Below are 7,176 nucleotides of genomic sequence, written 5' to 3' on the forward strand. Positions count from 1 at the left end.
TTTTAAAATAAGTCAGATAAACACCTATAAACAGAATTGCTGGATCAGATGTTAAGATTGTTTTCAATTTTGTAAAAAATTGCCAAACTGCTTCTCAGAGTGGCAGTGCCATTCTGCATTCCCCTGGGGAGTGAAGTGGAGCCCTGTGGTTCTGCAACCTCAGTTGTAAAAATAAGATCACAAGTGATGTGCTCTTAGCCTCTCACCTCTCTCTCTCTTTCTCTCTCTCTCTCTCTCTCTTTCTTTCTTTCTTTCTTTCTTTCTTTCTTTCTTTCTTTCTTTCTTTTTAGTTTAGATGTTAACCATTGTACATATACATGTAGTATTTCTTACAGTTTAACTTGCATTTCTTGACTTTAAGAATGTTTAATATCTTTTTATGATTTTATATCCTTTCTGTAAATATTTTAATTGAGGTTTAAGTTTAACACTTTGGCTTGTTTAAAAATTAAAATGATATCTTATTGTTAGTTTTAATGCATATATATGTGTGTATATATATATATATAGATAGATAGATAGATAGATAGATATAGATAGATATATGAATTTATATGCTTGGGCATAAGTATCCCATTATATACATTTTCTGCAAATATTTCCAAAAGCTGAAATTTATGGTTTGGGGGGGCTTTTTAAAAAGTTTTTTCAAAAAAAAATAAAAATAAAAATAAAAAGTTTTTTCATTTATAATTTGAATATTTTTTTTTCAAAATTTCCCCATAACTGTGCCTTTGGTATTTTATTCAAAGTCATGGTTGCATTGGCTCAGCTAATGTTTCCTTCTTGAGGTCCAAAAGCTTGTACTTAGGTGTATTATATGTTTGGACTAATATTTCTGAAGTTAACATCTGCATCTCATTTTATTTGTGTGCACACAGGGAAGCACCCATCTTCTAGCAGCATTTGCTGGGATATTTCTCCTTTTTAACTGAATTCCTTTTGTGTCTTCATCATCTCGAACTGGACTGTCTTTGTTTGGCTCTCTCAATGAGCTCTTTGTTATGCCCTATTACTCCCTGGGTCTCTTCTCTCACTAGTACCATGACACTAGATCAATGTAGTCCTGTGCCGAGTTCTGATATTGCAGTGTCGAGTCACCCAACTTTCTTCTTCAGTACGGCATTGTCAGCCCAGTCGATTTTCTTTCTGCTGGAGAAACTTCAGCATCAGTATAAACATTCACACAGTTGCTTACTAATTTGTTTCTGGAGTTATGATGAATCTATGAATCCGTTCTTCAGAGAGGTGATGTTAAGTCTTTCAATCCATAGACACAGAATATCTTTCTATGATTTAGATCCTGTTTTCTTTCACCGTGGTTTTGATGCACAAAGGGTTGGGAATACCTTGTTAAATTTAAGCCTGTGTATATCTGGTACTATAACCAGCATCAACTACAGAACCCAAGAGTGTCTGTCTCTACATGCGGTCATCCCAAAACTCTAGATGTGGAGGTTGGAGAATAAGGAGTTCCAGGCCATCCTCTGCTCCATGGTGAGTTCAAAGCTAGTTTGGACCATAGTAGACCCTGTCTCAAAATAAATAGTATATTGTTTCCATACTTTATGGACTTATTTATTGGGAAAGCGTAGTGCATATTTGTAAAGCAACTGATTTTTCACATAGTAAACGGGTATTCCAGAGCCTTGCTGTCTTGACTCACCAATTCAAAAAGTATTTGGATAGAATATTTGAGATTTGCTAAGTGAAAAATCATTGTCCACTAATAAAGGCAGTTTTTCATCACTTTGGATTTTTTTTTTTAATGATTGAATCTCCCTCTATAGCCCATGCTTATCTTCAAACCATTATGTAGCCAATGGTGACTTGAACTCAAAGAACTCCTTTGCTTCAGCTTCTGAAGTGCCAGGATTACAGATGTGAGCCACCATGCCTGGTTCTACATTACTTTACATATCAGAAAATGAAGAAGGCGATTTTAGAATGTGGCAGAAAAATCATCAATTTTCAATTTGCTAAAAACATAGTTGCTGCTATTAAGGGCAATCTGAAATATCTGCATACGTAATTTTGTCATCTTGCACTAAAGTACATTTTTGTCTTCATTTTCAAGCCATGGGACTTATATGCTCTTCTTGTCTTATTTCAGTATCTAGGACTTCATAGACATCGTTGAATAAGATTAGAGAGAAACGAGAATGTCTTCACACTACTCCTAATTTTAGGACAGTGAGTCCAATTTCCCGTTATTTGTTCTGCTTTAGCTTCAGGTTTTTGCACCTTTACCATGTGGAAGAAGTTTTTCTCTGCTCTAGTTTGCTAAGGACTTTCAGTATGCATAGGCTTAAGTCCTGTAAAATTCTTTCTTCTGTACCAATCAATATAATTATGCAATGTTTATTCTTTAATGTGTTGGGTAAAGCGAAATAGTCTTACTTTTATTTATTTTATTACTTTTAATTATGCATGTGTAGGGGGGCCTAGGTTTGTGCATGTGCAGGGTACCTAGGGATTTCAGAGACTTTGAATCGCCTGGAGTTAGAGCGAAAGGCCTTTGTGAGCTGTCTGACATTTGTACTTGAACTCGGGTTCTCTACGAGAGCAGTATGCTCTTCTCCTCCCAGACCTATCCCTGCAGCTAATATTGAGATTTGACTGTTAGATTTTCTAGGATGAGTTCGCAGTTGGAGATGTATTTTGTAAATATAAATCTATCCATCACGTAGCTTGGATTTCTTATCCTTCTTGATAAAACAAAACAAAAAATAATAATTTTGACAGAGTTAATTTTATGTAAGCTCCTATAGCTGATCTTGCATATCTTAGCCGTTGTTCTAGTCATTATATTTTTATGTCATGACTTTAGCAGATTATGGCTGTGGTCATTCATGAGGTGAAGCATAACCGGCTTTCTTTTCAGGGCTATTCTCACGCTCTTTTTCTTAGTGGTGTCTAAGTACACTCAGAACCATATTAAACACTGATGTAATTTTTCAGCTGACAAACATAATTCAGAAACTGCCTTGTCCTAACTTATTTATTCTGTCATTCTTCTTTCCTTCCTAATAGCTCACGATTCTTTCCCTTGTTTGCTCTCTATTTATCAGCCTTTCTTCAGTCAGCTGTTTTACAGCAGGTCTCCTGATAAAACCAGGGTTTTATTTTCCTTCCCCTGTGAACATCTTAGTGCCTGATATCTGATAGCAGAAATCTCTACTGAATAAGGAACTCAACAGTTCTTTTAAAAACATCGCATTTTATGTGCTGTCTTTCAATAGTTAGGGAATTAAAGTTCCTTTTGTTTGGGTTACGTTCCCCGTACATACAGAAGAGGTGTCTTCTTGCTGTTTTCAAGCTTTTCTTCATCCTTAAATTCTGAAAGATTTACTCTGTTGTGTGTAATTTGCATATAATATGTGTGTATGCTAGTGTACGTATGAGCATTTATATGTGTGTATGTGAGTGTGTCTGTGTATGCATTTCTCTGTATATGTATATGTGTGTATACATGTAAGTGTGAGTAAATAGGTGTGTATGTAGGTGTGTCTATGTGAGTCTGCATATTGATTTACATGCATGTATGTGAGTATGTATATATGTGTATGTGATTGTGTATATTTCCATGTGTGTGTGTGTATGTATATTTATGTGTATGAGTATATTTCATTAGGCTTCTCTTTAAATAATTTTTTATGCTTCTGGATTCTACATGTTGCTATTTTCTGCTGAATCAGGCAGTTGAATTGTTATGTTCTTGGGCCCTTTTCAACCCTATTTCTTTCTCTCCTTCTAGGATTCTGATGTTACACAATTAGACACTTAATTGTGGCGCAATGTATTCTTGACACTCTGATTCTGTTATTTCATTCTGTTCCCCACTTGATCAGAATTTTTTGATCTGTCAAGTTCTCTGACCTTCCTAGGACACTCTTCTTCCTGCCCTGAGCCTTTACATGAGGTTTCCACTTCAGTTATTGTACTTTTCAGTTCAAAATTTTCCATTTGGATTTTCTTAGCCCATCACTCTGATGAGAACTTTAATATTTTTTAAAAAAAATGCTTTAAGTGGTATACATAATTGTTTGCTGAAGCAATTTTATGAAGATAGCCTTAAAATCTTTTCAGATTCTGAATAATAAATCCATGGATTTTTGGTCACTTTAGTCTGGTGCCAGTCCAGCAGCTGGCAGATGAATGAACTACTTAATGCTACCAGGATTGGGTAGAGGTACAGCATGATGTGTGTGCTCTTTGTTGATATTCGAGGTTAGGAGAGATATTTCTCGCTTCTGGGTAACAGTGAGATTTCCATGCCCTACTAGACTTCCATTGATACTTCTCTAGATGGGGTATGTCTTGTTACTTTTATAGCTATGGCCACTAGTGACCTCACAGTGGAGCAAGCACCTTGTTGTTACCTAGCAGAGATGAAAACTCTAACCTTTCTTAGGCACTATCCCAGCAGGGATGTTGCTGTGCTTTGTTGCAGCTCGGGGAGGGTAGGAGTCTAGAATTCCCACTCTCTGTTTGCTGTCACAGCTTGGATTAGGAGTGTGTGTGTGCGCTCGGCATTTAGTTTACTGTCTAAATGATTCTGTCGTGATAAAATTCCCCTCTTCTGAGTCCTCTGATTAGGGAACATAAGCTTTACTGGGGCTCATTTAGCTCTGTTCTTCAGTATTTCCAGGTTCCTGGCTTCTCTAATATTTTGCCTGATACATATGAGACCAACAGGAAAATCCAAAGAGCCCACCAGTGCCTCATTCTTTGGATCATTCCACTTTTTTTCTACCAGAACATGTAATGCATGAAGGTCCAGTTTGAGAAGAAAAACTTAAAGTGTGTATACACCATCTTGACAGACACGGAAGAACTTGGTCTTCCTGTCCATCCCCTACAGATTTGCTTGTTTTGGTTTTGTGACACTCTTGACTCTATGCAAGACTCTTCCACTTCCTGTATGGCCTGCTTAAAAGCATTTGCCTTATCTTTTCTCATAGTATGAAGTGGCAGCTTTGATGTAGATTCTCTAATTCATAACACTTTATCTCAGGGATTTATATTCCTTAATCACTTTTATCATTGTCGTCAGTTTTCTTGTCATATTCTTGTGTCAGTTCTGCCTTCAACTCTTGCATTACTGACCACTAAATGACTTCACAGCTTACAGCTGCAGAGGTTCTACACTCACAGCCTAGAGCCAAGACTGAAGACCAGTACAACACTGTGGGCATCTGAATCGACCCAGATCATCAGCATCTTTAAAACAATACAGGCTCAAGACGGCTCCCAATGCCAGCCTTGTCTGCTTCATTTTCTGTCTTCTCATTGCTAGCAGAGGGTATAATTTTCTCACCACGTGAGCCTCTCATCGTCTGGAAGGATGTGAATATGGACTCTGCCTGCCATGTGATCTCTTAGCCATAGACTCTCAGCAATCTCATTATTTAATTCTCTTCATTTTCTTCTGATTGTAAACTGTCCAAGGCAGCTCAGATATAAACCTCAGGGTTTTACCTCTATCTTAACTTCCTTTTAAGCAGAGTTTACAGACATTTAAAAAAACAATCTGTCATCTTGTTGTCACAAGACTTTCAGAATAAGAAGGTGAAAAAAGTGCTGACTGGGGAAGTCATTTTTAGAACACCAAGCTTTAACCTACATTTATTGAGTACCTAATGTCTCAGTTCTTCATCCTCATCCTTCAAACGCCTCAAAAGATGACATGTTGGAAGATGAGCCAACAAAGAACATGTTGCTGGAGTGAAGCAGGGGCAACAATTTTCAGTTGACAATTTGGGTTTCGTCAAAATACTTTCTAGAGAAGGCTCACAGTGTACTCATAGATTTACATTGAGTTATCCATGCATTGTCTCCTGCTCAGTCTAGACTAGTTGATGATTTCAGGTAAACTGCTTCCAAAGTCTCCATGAGAACTATTTATTATAGGTGAAGTGAACTCATAAATGTCCCAAATTGCTAACTGCCATTGCTTCCCATGAACCCAGTGTGATGCTTGTGTTGGAAGCCTGCACTGGCGTGCTTATTTTAGAAATTTGCTTTTACAAGGAAAGGCTTGTATACATAGAAGAGTGCTATGTAATTTGACTGAAGCCATCAGACACCTTGTCATAGAAAGTTTTTTTTATAGGTCCCTCTGTGACAAAATGGGACGTTGGCACACAGCAATAGGTGCCACTTGTATTTCACTATTGATTCTAGGATTTCGACTTTACTATTTCTTCGGGGAGGAAGAATCGTAGAGTTTCCAATGACTTTCTCCATGTGAAGCTGTACTTTGAGTGTGCAGGCCACATTAAGGAATTTGAAAAGGAAAAAGAAATCCTAAGATGGGAGTAAAGACTGCTCTTTGCAAACACGACACATTGTTAATGTTTTAGACTATCTCCTGTCAATCTTTGTACACTGAAATTTAATTGGCATCCTGCTGTCCAGGCACATGTATTCCTTTGCTTTTAGGGTCTTAATTTTTTTCAATGTCATCCCAAATCTTCGCAAATACCATTCTAATAATTGTATAATATTTTATTGAATCTTGTTGAAGTATATAAAATTAGACCACAAGGCAGCAAAGGCATCCCAAGCTTCGACAGCAAACTATATCATATAAGTAAGTCACCTCAAATTTGATATCTGAATTAAATAAAATGTCAATTAGGAATGCAGAAATTCTTTCCAAGATTTTTCATGTAGAGAAAGAAAAAGGTAAGATACTCGTCATTTCCATTAGATTCAACATATCTAAAAATTACATTAGAAAAATATGCCATCACAACAGTGTACTCATTTCAAAAGACAGCAGTCTTGATCTCCCATATCACATAGTGGAGAGGAATAAATTCTGAATAGATAAAATATTATTTCTTTTAAATCTGACATTCAAGAAGAAAGTTTAGAAAATTGGGTTTGTTTGTTGTTGTTTTAATACAAGGTCTAGCTATAAGGCATAGGTTGGTCTTGAACTCACATAGTCTTGTCTCGCTTCCCCAATGCTAGAAGTATATATAGCATATGCTATATACCAACTAGCAAGGAGAATATTTTCATGACTTCAAAGTAAAGAGCAACTTGACACAGAAAACTGTTGCAGGCCTATTATTTACTGAAAGTAACTGTTACTGTTGTAATGTGGCTTAACCCTTAACACACACATTTAAGCCCTCTGGCTGGAATACAGACATGCCCTTAGTA

The sequence above is a fragment of the Mus musculus genome, chromosome 6, assembly GCF_000001635.26.
Source record: "Mus musculus strain C57BL/6J chromosome 6, GRCm38.p6 C57BL/6J".
Taxonomy (NCBI): Eukaryota; Metazoa; Chordata; class Mammalia; order Rodentia; family Muridae; genus Mus; species Mus musculus.